Source organism: Silurus meridionalis, chromosome 5 (assembly GCF_014805685.1).
Source record: "Silurus meridionalis isolate SWU-2019-XX chromosome 5, ASM1480568v1, whole genome shotgun sequence".
Classification (NCBI taxonomy): domain Eukaryota; kingdom Metazoa; phylum Chordata; class Actinopteri; order Siluriformes; family Siluridae; genus Silurus; species Silurus meridionalis.
In genome coordinates this window covers 11,090,633-11,103,828 of record NC_060888.1, presented here as the reverse complement: position 1 = coordinate 11,103,828, position 13,196 = coordinate 11,090,633, and the positions used below count along the sequence as shown (strand labels likewise).

The 13,196-nt window shown below is 41.4% G+C and overlaps 1 long non-coding RNA gene across 2 annotated transcripts; it reads left to right on the top strand.

Moving 5' to 3' along the window:
* The first annotated feature begins 6,402 nt into the window (after positions 1–6,402).
* LOC124385632 lies at positions 6,403–12,977 on the top strand. 2 transcript variants are annotated; one of them, XR_006925780.1, is made up of 3 exons: positions 6,403–6,516; positions 6,631–6,731; positions 11,842–12,977. It is a non-coding gene; the product is annotated as an uncharacterized LOC124385632 (long non-coding RNA). The 2 variants fall into 2 exon arrangements; XR_006925781.1 differs by lacking the exon at positions 11,842–12,977 and adding an exon at positions 6,888–7,409.
* Positions 12,978–13,196: the final 219 nt, after the last annotated feature.

Sequence of the window (13,196 nt, the reverse complement as noted above, 5' to 3'; positions counted from 1 at the left end):
GATGTTCTAATGAAAGCAGGCCTTTGTTTGTATTTCTGTATTAATTCATGCAAAACAATGACAAACAGAAATCTGATGTTAGAGGATGGTTAGAAATGTCTGCAAAAATAAAAATGGCTATAAAGTCAGAGTTCAACATGCAAATTACTAAATTAAGAGATAGAGATATTAAAAACTGGACAACACAAACTTTTAAATATGATATTGATGCAATCAAATATGGCTTGACTGTTAAGGCTGATCATCCAGTGTCCATATGTGTTTAATAATGCTTTGGTGGAATACAGATTATTTAAAACTCTAATCTGATATGCAACATATGTCAACTCAAGGAATACATAATGAACAGTATTAGATGAGGAGTCAGAGGAAGAATGAGGGACCTCTTGGCATTAGCCACTGTAGCAGATAATTATAGGAAACAGACAAATAAAACTGTCATGAAAAATGTAGAAATGTTATATTAAATGTAATATAAATGACAAAAGAAGAGAAACAAACTAACATTTCCCAAAAGGACAAGAAGTGGACCATCAGCATGAAGTGTCACCTCAGAGTCTGGACATAGTTGTTAATAAGTTTGCTCCAGGTGCATTCTGTGTTTATTCTCTTATATACTTGCCTGGCATGCTGCAGGAGACACAACACTTTAAGGTATTTGAAAGCTCATAATGAGCATAGATGCACATCTGATTGAAGAGACAAATAACATTTGATCTCTCAACCCCACATACACCTTTCTGTCTATAGACAACCTCTAGGTTTTGGCATTTTTAATTTCTTATGGTTAAAGGAATCTGACTAATCTCTGGTACTATCTATCTATCTATCTATCTATCTATCTATCTATCTATCTATCTATCTATCTATCTATCTATCTATATATATATATATATATATATATATATATATATATAGCCCCCTTGAACCCAGAGTAGGATGCAGAGAACATTTATGCTTAGTAGGGTGCAAAACTGCTTTCATTGTTCTAAAAGTTCTCAAAGGGTTTTTACTTGAATAAGGTCTGAAAAATTACTGCCAGCAATAAGTGAGTTATCAGAAAAACATCAAAATCTCTGGGGGTACTGCTTCAAATGACAAAATGTGAGACATTGGGAGCATGTGGGATTAGCCTACTTTTTGTTTATTTTGCCTGCCAGCTCTCTCACTGCCATTGATCTGCAGGGGTTGGTCTCTTGCCACTGGGAGTGGCTGAACAGACTTCCAGTGGCATTTGACACTTGCACACACCATCTTGTACACTTGTACACACCATCTTGTACACAGTGTACACAACCACTAAAATGTCTAAAAAACATCTACTCATCAAGCTAGAGCAGCCTAAAATAAATTTTTCAACTCAAAAATCTAAAACATTTCCAAAAACATTTAAAGTGCCATGGCCAATAATCCTAAATGACTATGAGACAGTGAAAGTCTCTGTAATAATTAATATTAAAACAGATTGTATACTTAACCTTGAACAAAGTGATAGAACTACAGTGAGGAAAATAAGTATTTGAACACCCTGCTATTTTGCAAGTTCTCCCTCTTTGAAATCATGGAGTGGTCTGAAATTGTCATCGTAGTTGCATGTCCACTGTGAGAGACATAATCAAAAAAAAAAAAATCCAGAAATCACAATATATGATTTTTAAACTATTTATTTGTATGATACAGCTGCAAATAAGTATTTGAACACCTGTCTATCAGCTAGAATTCTGACCCTGAAAGAGCTGTTAGTCTGCCTTTAAAATGTCCACCTCCACTACATTTATTATCCCAAATTAGATGCACCTGTTTGAGGTCGTTAGCTGCATTAAGACACCTGTCCACCCCATACAATCAGTTAGAATCCAACTACTAACATGGCCAAGACCAAAGAGCTGTCCACAAGGCTGGAAAGGGCTACGGGGAAATTGCCAAGCAGCTTGGTGAAAAAAGGTCCACTGTTGGAGCAATCATTAGAAAATGGAAGAAGCTAAACATGACTGTCAATCTCCCTCGGACTGGGGCTCCATGCAAGATCTCACCTCGTGTGGTCTCAATGATCCTAAGGAAGGTGAGAAATCAGCCCAGAACTACACGGGAGCAGCTGGTCAATAACCTGAAAAGAGCTGGGACCACCGTTTCCAAGGTTTCTGTTGGTAATACACTAAGACGTCATGGTTTGAAATCATGCATGGCACGGAAGGTTCCCCTGCTTAAACCAGCACATGTCCAGGAACGTCTTAAGTCTGCCAATGTTTGCCAATGCAAACATTTGAGCTCCCTCCAAAGATTCTCTATTGGGTTTAGGTCTGGAGACTGGCTAGGCCATGCCAGAACCTTGATATGCTTCTTACAGAGCCACTCCTTGGTTATCCTGGCTGTGTGCTTCGGGTCATTGTCATGTTGGAAGACCCAGCCTCGACCCATCTTCAATGCTCTAACTGAGGGAAGGAGGTTGTTCCCCAAAATCTCGCAAAACATGGCCCCGGTCATCCTCTACTTAATACAGTGCAGTCGCCATGTCCCATGTGCAGAAATACACCCCCAAAGCATGATGCTACCACCCCCATGCTTCACAGTAGGGATGGTGTTCTTGGAATGGTACTCATCATTCTTCTTCCTCCAAACACGTTTAGTGGAATTATGACCCAAAAGTTCTATTTTGGTCTCATCTGACCACATGACTTTCTCCCATGACTCCTCTGGATCATCCAAATGGTCATTGGCAAACTTAAGACGTGCCTGGACATGTGCTGGTTTAAGCAGGGGAACCTTCCGTGCCATGCATGATTTCAAACCATGACGTCTTAGTGTATTACCAACAGTAACCTTGGAAACGGTGGTCCCAGCTCTTTTCAGGTTATTGACCAGCTGCTCCCGTGTAGTTCTGGGCTAATTTCTCACCTTCCTTAGGATCATTGAGACAGGTGTCTTTATGCAGCTAACAACCTCAAACAGGTGCATCTAATTTAGAATACTAAATGTAGTGGAGGTGGACATTTTAAAGGCAGACTAACAGGTCTTTGAGGGTCAGAATTCTAGCTGATAGACAGGTGTTCAAATACTTATTTGCAGCTGTATCATACAAATAAATTGTTTAAAAATCATATATTGTGATTTCTGGATTTTTTTATTTTTTTATTATGTCTCTCACAATTTTGGACCCCTCCATGATTTCAAAGTGGGAGAACTTTTCTCACTGTATGTCTGCTCGGACATGGGGTCTGCGTTCTGACAGATTCTTATTCTCCTCCGGTTGTTCTCCTTTCAATGGTCTAGAGTTAACTCTGGAGTGCTTGTCCTTAGAGCTTGCCAAATAGCTGGATGGCTAGGACCAAAGCCTATACCAGGGGACCACATGTCTTCATGATTACAATTATGAGACTAATGCAAACAGAGAAAGACCACTGCCCATGGTAAGAGATGTATATGCACAGGAAAGAGAAGCTACTAATGCCATGTCCCTTAATGTCACGAGTGAAGGTTAGTCAGTCACTAATTCAATGATTGTACCGGTATGGGTGTCATCCTGTAAAAATCCATCTAAAGAGCAGCTTGTTTATGCTTTATTAGACACTTAAAGTGACACCAGTTTTATTGATGAAGCAGTGAGTAATGAGCTACAAGTAGATACTCACCCAGTAAAACTCAAGCGGGTATCCGATCTTCGCGTGAGAGGGTACAATTCTTCTGTGCATATCGATCTTCCTCCTACGTACACAAAAGAGTGTATTCCTATAAATCTTGATCACATACCAACAAACGAAACAGCGAAGAACTGGAATCATTTATAGCCAATCACAAACAAACTACCACCTCTTCTCAGCTGTGAAGTGATCCTGCTTATTGGCTATAACCGTCCTAAAATACTAGCTCCCAGGAAAGTCATACTGGGTAAAGATAATGAGCCTTATGCCATTCTAACTGACTTAGGATGGAGTATTATAGGCTACTCCACACCAGGATTCCGTGATTCCACAATCAGTCTTTGTCACAGAATAACGACAAAGGAGCTGCCAACTTTGATACCTTTAGAGGCAATTCATGTTCTTGAATCAGATTTTAAGGATGTTGCCACGGATAACAAAGCAGTCTCACAAGAAGATATTATGTTCTTAGACAATCTTAGGGAAGGCATAAAGAAATATTCTCAAGGACATTACGAAATGCCCCTTCCATTTAAACAAAGACCATTCTTACCTGACAACAGAGAGCTTGCCATTGTCAGACTCAAGCATTTGAGCAGAAAATTCTTTAAGGAGGAGAAATATAAGTCAGACTACATTGCTTACATGGATGACATCATTAAAAGCGGTGATGTAGAAATTGTGAATGATGATGGAACAGACGGAGAAAAATGGTATATACCCCATCATGGCATTTACCACCCAAAAAAACCAGCGAATAGAGTTCAAAGGATACGACAAAGCACGACATCTAAACAATGGCTGTATGTTCCTTCAAATGACAACCCGGCAGACGATGCCTCTAGAGGAAGAACTATAAGTGAGCTGCTCTCATCTAACTGGCTCTCTGGTCCGACATTCCTGTTGAAAAGGGAAATAATAACATTAGATCTTGTGCTGGAACTGCTCTCATCTAACTGGCTCTCTGGTCCGACATTCCTGTGGAAAAGGGAAATAATAACATCAGATGGTTTGCTGGAACTTGCAGTAGGAGATCTGGAAGTCAGGAAAGTCCAATCATTTCAGGTAATAACCACAGAGAGCAAAGACCTTGTAGACCATCTTTCCAAGTTCTCATCTTGGTCCAAAGTTGTCAAAGCAACTGTGAGTGAACAAGAGGATGCAAAACATTTGATCCCAAAGGGAGTGCAAAGGCAAGTCTATCAGAAGGAGATAGATATTTTGAATTCAGGAAAACAACTCCCAGGCCACAATAAATTACTCCACCTTGATGCCTTCATTGACACGGACAATATAGTCAGGGTGGGAGGAAGATTAAGCCATTCATCATTTACTCAATCATTCAAACATCCTTTGATTATTCCCAGAGATCATCACATAACCAAATTAATAATTGCACACAATCATGAAAGAGTAAAGCACCAAGGAAAGTGATTCACAATCAATCATATCAGGTCCTGTGGTTTTTGGATACCTGGAATCAACAGAGCTGTCACTTCATACATCCACAACTGTGTAACCTAGAAGGCTAAGAAAATCTGCTGAAGGTCAAAGGATGAGTGATCTTCCTACAGAACGTGTGGAACCTTTTTGGTACATATTTTGGTATGGATTGCTTTGGTCCTTTTATGACCAAAGAGAGCCATAAGCAATACCAAAGGTATGGTCTGCTTTTGACATGTTTTTGTTCAAGAGCTATTCACATTGAGATGTTAGAAGACATGTCTACAGATGCATTCATCAACACCCTATGATGCTTTATTGCTATCCAAGGTGCAGTGAGACAAATTCGATGTGACCAGGGTACCAATTTCATAGGTGCATTACAGGAGCTTGACCCTGAAAGACTCAGTGTTTTTCTTGCTGACAAGCAATGTGACTTTGTTTTTAATGCTCCCCATTTCAGTCATACTGGTGGTGTATGGGAGCGGCAGATCAAAACTGTACGCAGTGTTCTAAGTTCAACTGTATCACTTTTATCAGGCAGATTTAGTGCTGTTTCATTGCGCACTTTGTTTTATGAGGCAATGGCAGTAGTCAACAGTCGCCCCCTAACTGTGGACAACCTGAATGACCCTAAGAGTTTAGAACCACTCAAGCCTAACCATCTAATTACCATGGAAGCCACAACAGCTTTACCGCCTCCAGGAAAATTCACAAGAGAGGATGTTTATGGAAGAAAAAGGTGGAGACAGGTACAGTACCTTACGGAGCAATTTTGGAGTAGATGGAAAAAGGAGTATCTACACACTATTGCTACACGACAGTGCTGGCATGCTTCTTAAAGGAATTGTCAGGTTGGTGATGTAGTTATGGACATGGAGGAATCTCTGCCAAAAATCAGTGGAGAATAGGAAGGATCGTAGAGACTGTTTCAAGCCCAGATGGACTGGTTAGGACAGCAAAATTAATACTTGGTGACAGGAAATTGTCCAAGAAAGGAGAATGGATAAATAAGACATCAATGGTAGAAAGGCCAGCTCAAAAGTTGGTTTTGCTATTAGAAGCAGAGTGAATTGATTTACATATGGACTTTATATTACTTCAAACACACACAAAGGTTAAAGAAACAAATGAAAATTATTCATGTTTAAGAGACATTTATAATTAAGTGGGAGTGGAGAGAACATCTGAATATGTTCTTTATTTAATTTAATTTGTTTAATAATATTTTGGCAGGTTCTGACTTTTTGAAGTTATATTATATTGTTTCCTTTTTTGTACAAATGTGGGACTCTTATTTTGAAGAGCGGCAGCGTGCAAGGCATTACGTTCACGGATTATGGTTGTGTGTATGCATCATCGCACAGTTCATCAGCTTTATTACACGGTTCTTCAAAGTTTTATATTTTGGTTAGCACCCCCTAAAGGGCATGAGGTGTGTATATTTATATTCAAACTGCTGATTTAAGCATATGATTGTCACAATAAGGCAGTTAAAGTGTTAATAGATGTAAAGGCTGATGTGCATTTTTTATTATTTGTTTGTAAGCTCTTATGGTGATCTGCTGAAGTTACCAAGGCTAAATAAAACTTCTTTGAGACCATCAGTAAAGTTTGGCCGTTATTAGGATGGGGTCCGCTACAAGTGAGGTATGCGTTCATTACTTATGATCTGTTATCTTGGTTCAACAGAAACAAAAGCACTTTAGCTTTTTCTTTTATGTATTAATTTATAATGTGTCCAATTAAAATGTTGTCTACACTAATTTCCTTAGTCTGGCAAACATCATCAATTCATGCATTTAGGTATATAATTGTCCGGACCTCAGCTGGCGAGGAGGGTTCATTTACTGGACCTGCAAGATCACAGTCATGGAGAATCTCAATTTTATAAGCATCCAAAATCTTTGCCAGTAAAGCTTTCATATCATCCAACACCAGAAGCTTCCCAGTGGTTTCTTCTTAAAAAATGCCAGTCCACCTTCCAGCCCCCTTGTGGATATTGGGAAGTCAACTGATCAGCTCATCCAGATCCTGGGATGCTAATGGAACATATTGTCCTCTTGCCTCCTTAATTAATATTGGAAACTGTCCCCTTTGGTTTTATGTGTGGTTCTGAGTACTGGCCAGGTCTTAACCTTCCTCCCTTTTCCCTAGACGAATATGAATGTGACTGCTTTCCTGCTCCTGCAAGAACCAAATATCATCCCAAATACTGCTTCTCCTCAACTTTGTCTGCACCTTCCCTTTTCTTTGCTTGTAAAACTGCTTTGGTTAACTACAATTCTCTATCTAATTCTTTATGCCAACCTGGTAAAACACCCTCCCCGGGAGATCCCTTGCAGAAGGGATCACCACTTAGATCAGGGGGATGTGTATTTATCCCTGATGAGCAAGCCAGTGGCGACTGTGGCAAGGAAAAACTCCCTTAGATTTTATGAGGAAGAAACCTTGAGAGGAACCAGACTTAAAAGGGAACCCATCCTTATCTGGGTTGCACCAAATGTCCATTTATTGCAGATAAACGATGTTGCGGGTTACAGTGATGGTGATTAGAAGCAAACTGTAGTCCTGAGTCAGTGTAGCAAATTGTTGACACTACAGTACAAATCCATCCTTAAAGCTCCCTTTCTTACTGCGTAATTTCATGAACCACCCTAGGCGTTGATGATAAACCTTCCCCAGCTGCACAGAGTGGCCTCCAATCGAAGAGGACACTATTCAGAGGCATGCCTGGACGAAGTGGGAAGAGGGGCAGGAACAGTGGTACTGTAACCTTAGGAGCATTTTTAACTCGACAGAGAGAGAGAGAGAGAGAGAGAGAGAGAGAGAGAGAGGAAGAGAAGGATATAGATTATCGTGAGTGCTTATTGTTGTATGAACATGAGAGATCTCTTGGATAAGAGACGACCTACCACACCACCGTCAACAAACCTGAGTGAATGTGTGAGAGTGAGGGGATGACAGCATACAAATATCCCAGTTCACCAAACACTCTATATCCATAATCCCTCCAGATCTGCTCCTTTAGCTAAGAAAAATCTACTGATAAAAGACTAGACTAAATAAATATGTTTTCAACACTTAGACTGTGTCTGAGTCCTGGACACTGATTGGAAGGCTGTTCCATAACTGTGGGGCTTTATAAGAGTAAGATCTCCCCCCTGCTGTAGTCTTCATTATTTGAGGTACCAACAAATAACCTAAATAAAAAAAAAAAAAAAAAAACCTTTTGATCTAAGTAGGCATGAAGGATCATATTGGTACAGAAGTTTACTCAGATACTGCGGCGCGAGACCATTAAGAGCTTTATACGTCAGTAGTAGTATTTTATAATTAATGCGAGATTAAATTGGGAGCCAGTGTAGACTGATTAAAAAAGGGGTGATGTGGTCATATTTTCTAGATCTAGTAAGGACCCTTGCTGCTGCATTCTGAATTAACTGAAGCTTATTTATGCACTCACTCCAACACCCAGACAGTAAAGCATTACAGTAGTCTAATCTAGATGTAACAGAAGCATGAACTACCGTAATTTACAGACTATTAGGCACGCCCAAATATAAGCCGCACCCACTAAATTTTACAAAGATTTTAATTTTGAACATAAATACACCACACCTGTCTAATAGCCGCAGGTGTCTACATTGAAACTAATGAACTTTACACAGGCTTTAATGAAAGACAGTGTCTGTTACATGGCTTGTGTCTAAACAGTAGCCTACCAAGAAAGTCATTGTTCACTGTCTTCCTCCTTCCTTTCACAACAAATTCTCTCAGGAGTTTTTCTTTTGGCATCTTGGTGCGTTTAAAAATCTCCATCGGTGAAGCTTTTCTCCCGATGGCGTGCAGCTCAGAAGTGCATTTTTTCATGCCAGGTTGTTTTCAGCGTGACGAATAATTCGCATTTCCTGTTGACAGTCCAAGTGAGCGGCAGGTCAAATGTCAGAGGAACCTCATCTATATTTATGATGTGGTGCGGCCCGATTCAGTGGGAGCGCATCGGATTTAATATTAAGAATTTCATTGGTTCACCTGAACCCGTTTGGCAATTTAATTGGTGTAATGTTATGGGGATCAGTTTTTTGGCATAAGGCTTGTGAAACCGGGAAAAACCCAGGAAAAATCTGTACATTAGCTGCTTCATTGTTTAAGCCGCGGGGTTCAAAGCGTGGGAAAAACGTAGCGGTTTATAGTCCAGAAAATATGATAGTTTTTCTGCATCCTGTAACGTCATAATATTTCTAATTTTAGCTATATTTCTAAGGTGAAAGAAGGCGATCCTGGTAATATTATTCATGTGAGCCTCAAAGGAAAGACTAGGGTCAATAATCACACCAAGGTTTTTGACTGCTGTACACACTGAGATAGAAACACCATCCAGAGATGCTATGTAATCGGAAAGTTTACCTCTAGCTGCATGTGGTCCTAGTAAAAGTACTTCGGTCTTTCAGAGTTGAGCAGAAGGAATGTATCAAGCATCCATTGTCTAATGTCCTTTACACACTCCTCAATATTTTTAAGCTGATCTCTCTCATCTGGCTTTGATAAAATATATAGCTGTGTATCATCAGCATAGCTATGGAAGTGAATACCATGTGTCAGAAAGTTCAGGTTATAGGATCCAAGGCAGATGCAAAAGGAGCAGGGGAGAAAAGCTGTGCAGAGCTGAATCGGGAAGCCGATTCAGGGAGTCGATTCCGGGAGTCGATTCAGGGAGCCGATTCAGGGAGCCGATGTGCGCGGAGGGTGAGGATTCCGAGCCGGAAACCAGAGCGCGTTCAGCGTGAGCCGGAAACCGAAACGAGCGTTCATCGCGAGCAGAGCCGGAAACCGAAACGCGCGTTCAGCGCGAGCAGAGCCGAGCCGGAAACCGGAGCACGTCCAGCGCGAGCAGAGCAGAGCCGAACCGGAAACCGGGCGCGTTCAGCGCGAGCAGAGCAGAGCCGAACCGGAAACCGGAGCGTTCAGCGCGAGCCGAGTCGAAACCGAGCGCGTTCAGCGAGCCGAGCCGAGCCGAGCCGGAGGACAGAATGGTCAGGTCAGAGACAAAGAACAAACAAAAGAACAAACAAGCAAAACAGAATACGCTGGAGAGTGATCAGGGCAAGCCTAAAGACAATCTGGCACTGACTGGAGGATTCAGGCGTCCTTATAAGTGCCAGAAAATCATACGCCATATCCGTGCAGCTGGTTGGGAGTGGGCGTTTCCTCTGTGATTGAGGCGGTAATGCCTGAAGTGCTCAAGCGGGCTGACACCATGTTTATGTATAATTTCACCCAGAGGCAGCATATATAAAGAGAAAAGCATTGGGCCTAAGACAGATCCTTGCGGAACACCACATTTTACCTCAGAGAGTGTGAAAACTCAGCATTTACATCAACAAACTGATATCGATCAGTCAAATAAGACATAAGCCAGGAGAGAGCTGTTCCCTTAATTCCAACAACGTTCTCAAGTCTAGCAAGCAGAATAGTATGATCAATGTCAAAAGCTGCACTAACGTCTAGCAAAACAAGTAAAGAGACAAAACCCTCATCAGAGGCCAATAACAGCTTATTTACCACCTTAACTAGCGCCGTCTCTGTGCTATGATGAGGCCAAAATCCTGACTGATACATTTCATAAATGTTATTCCAAAGTAGATGTGAGCATAACTGCTGTGCTACAACCTTTTCTAAAATCTTAGAGATAAAGGGGATATTCTCAAAATGTCTCAAAGTATCATCAAAAGATTCAAATAACCTGGAGATATCTCTCTGTGCAAAGGCAAATGGCAAAAATCGTCTCCAGGTTACACATGTAACTGTAGTTCACCTAGGTAACGAGATGCTGTATCAGAAATGCTTTCGGAAAACCTCTGCGTTGTCCACTCTCTGAATCACGTGTATAATCAGTCCAATTGAAAGCGAGGCATCACCGGTGGGGTGACGTCACAACCAGGAAGCTTAAAAGCACATTAAGTGAAACCAGCGCCAGCTTCTGAAAAAAGAATGATGCATGATCTCATTCCCTCTGGGAACCATGGTTACATGCGTAACCTGGAGACGTTCCCCTTAGGGATCTCGAGCACTTCAAGTGGATTGTGCTCTGACCACAAAGGGAGCGGAGACACCAGAGGAAAGAAATAAGAGGAAGAAATAGCATATACAATCCATCTGCTGAGCATCTGCTTATTCGCAGGGAGACCTCTCCTCTGAGGGCCATAGCAGACATCCCCAGCGCGTATCGTGCAGAGCCCCACACCCATCTCGGCTACTAGGACCACATCTGCGTTATGCTAATTCCAGCATACACTTGTCAGACGCTCTAAACCGGTTTCGGAAACAGGTAAAAACTTAGCCAGCTGGATCCACCTCTGCTCTTCAGGACTGTTTTGAGTGCACTGACTGGGACATGTTTAGGGAGGCTGCAACCAACGGCGATTTCATCAACTTGGAAGAGTACATGTCAACAGTGACCAGCTACATCAGCAAGTGCATTGATGACATGACCATCTCTAAGACCAAATACTAGGAGGCGCAGGAAAAAACGGCAAGATGGCCGCCAACCCGGAAGTGCGGGCCGCATGCCTGGAAGATCCTGACAGATCATGTTTCTTTCTTTTCTAGTTTCCTTATTTCCATTGTGGAGAGAGCACACTCGAGCACATCCACTATCAGTTTGGGGCTTTTGGGATCTTGCATTCCCATGACTTTGCGCTTCTTGTGGTGTATTTCTCTTATAAATTAATAATCAGGTTTTCTGATTCCTCCGTAGCTCCAGGAGCTCCTGTATAGCGTCGTGGATCCCTTTTACCAGTTCTTGTGTGACCCTCTGTTGCTGGATGTTCGTCTCCAGGAGGTGCTTCATGGCTTCATGGGTACATGGTGCGTGAACAGATTGGGACTTCCTGGTTTGTGTTCTATGAGCCATATTCTCCACCAGTGTAGAAGCTCGTTCTCTGGTCTGGTGGAACACAGGCACCAGACATGCAAAATCATGAAGTGTTAGAGGTGTTTATTTACAAGAAAAAGTTGAGTGAAGGTGCAGTGAGAGTTAGAAGTGTAGACATGGTTGCTGTCTGGATAATAGAAGGGGGTTTAGGGGCGAATCTTTAGCACATTGCGGGAAGGGAGTGTAAGGATGGTCAGATCTGTTCATGGTACCAGACCCCGAGAACTGCCATGCAACTTCATGAGACCAGACCCCGAGAACTACCATGCAACAAAACAATAAACCTTCTAATCTGAAGAAAGGATCTCTTTGATCTGAGGAGAGAAAGCCATTTGTTCAGCTGCCCAGTCACCCATCCTTGAGCCCCCCTCTTCCCTCCTGGGGAGATGGGCGGATCATGGAAAGGTGACTGAGAAGGTCCCGGAATTCAAGCTACTTTACTTGCATAATGTAAAAATTACAATTTAGTAATGTATACATTTTACCTTCACATGTTTAGTATCATTTTAAAGGTCTTGGTGTGATTGGAAATATGATCTCAGTCCCATATCAGTAAAACAGACCTCAGGTTTGGGGAAATTCTCTCCTACTGACATAAGGGTTGCCCCGGAGAACATCCTGACCAGGTGGTCTAGGTGACAATTAGGTTTTAGGTCACATCCTTTCCCAAGAAAGGGTGTGCAAAGCTTTATCACTTTGAATTTACAAGTGTTTATGATGGTTTGGGTATTTAAGGAAATTTGACGAAACACTCAAGGAAGCATTCGATAGTCAGAACTTCCCACACAGTCTCTGTGTGTCTCTTGCCAGGTATAGTGAACAATTCTTTAGTAAACTACATTGATAAATTATTTGGTTTAATGTTGATCATGTTATGTAACTTTCTTCTATTATTTGTTTTAAATGTAACATTTGTTTATTGATTATTACCTGGCAAATAAATGTAAAATTCTCGATTAACTCTGAAATTTCCTGAAATCATTTATATCTAGTTGATTATGTAGTCTGGCGTTACCGCAAATCTGTGACCAAGATAGTACAAACTGAAGGCTCATGAACGGATGGAGCATAGAGCACAACGTCTGAGACCTTCTGATTTCTGACTATCTCTGACTTTAGCAAGTTATAACTAAGTGACTAAATACAGTATTCTTTATGCATGAGCAAGCATTGGCTAC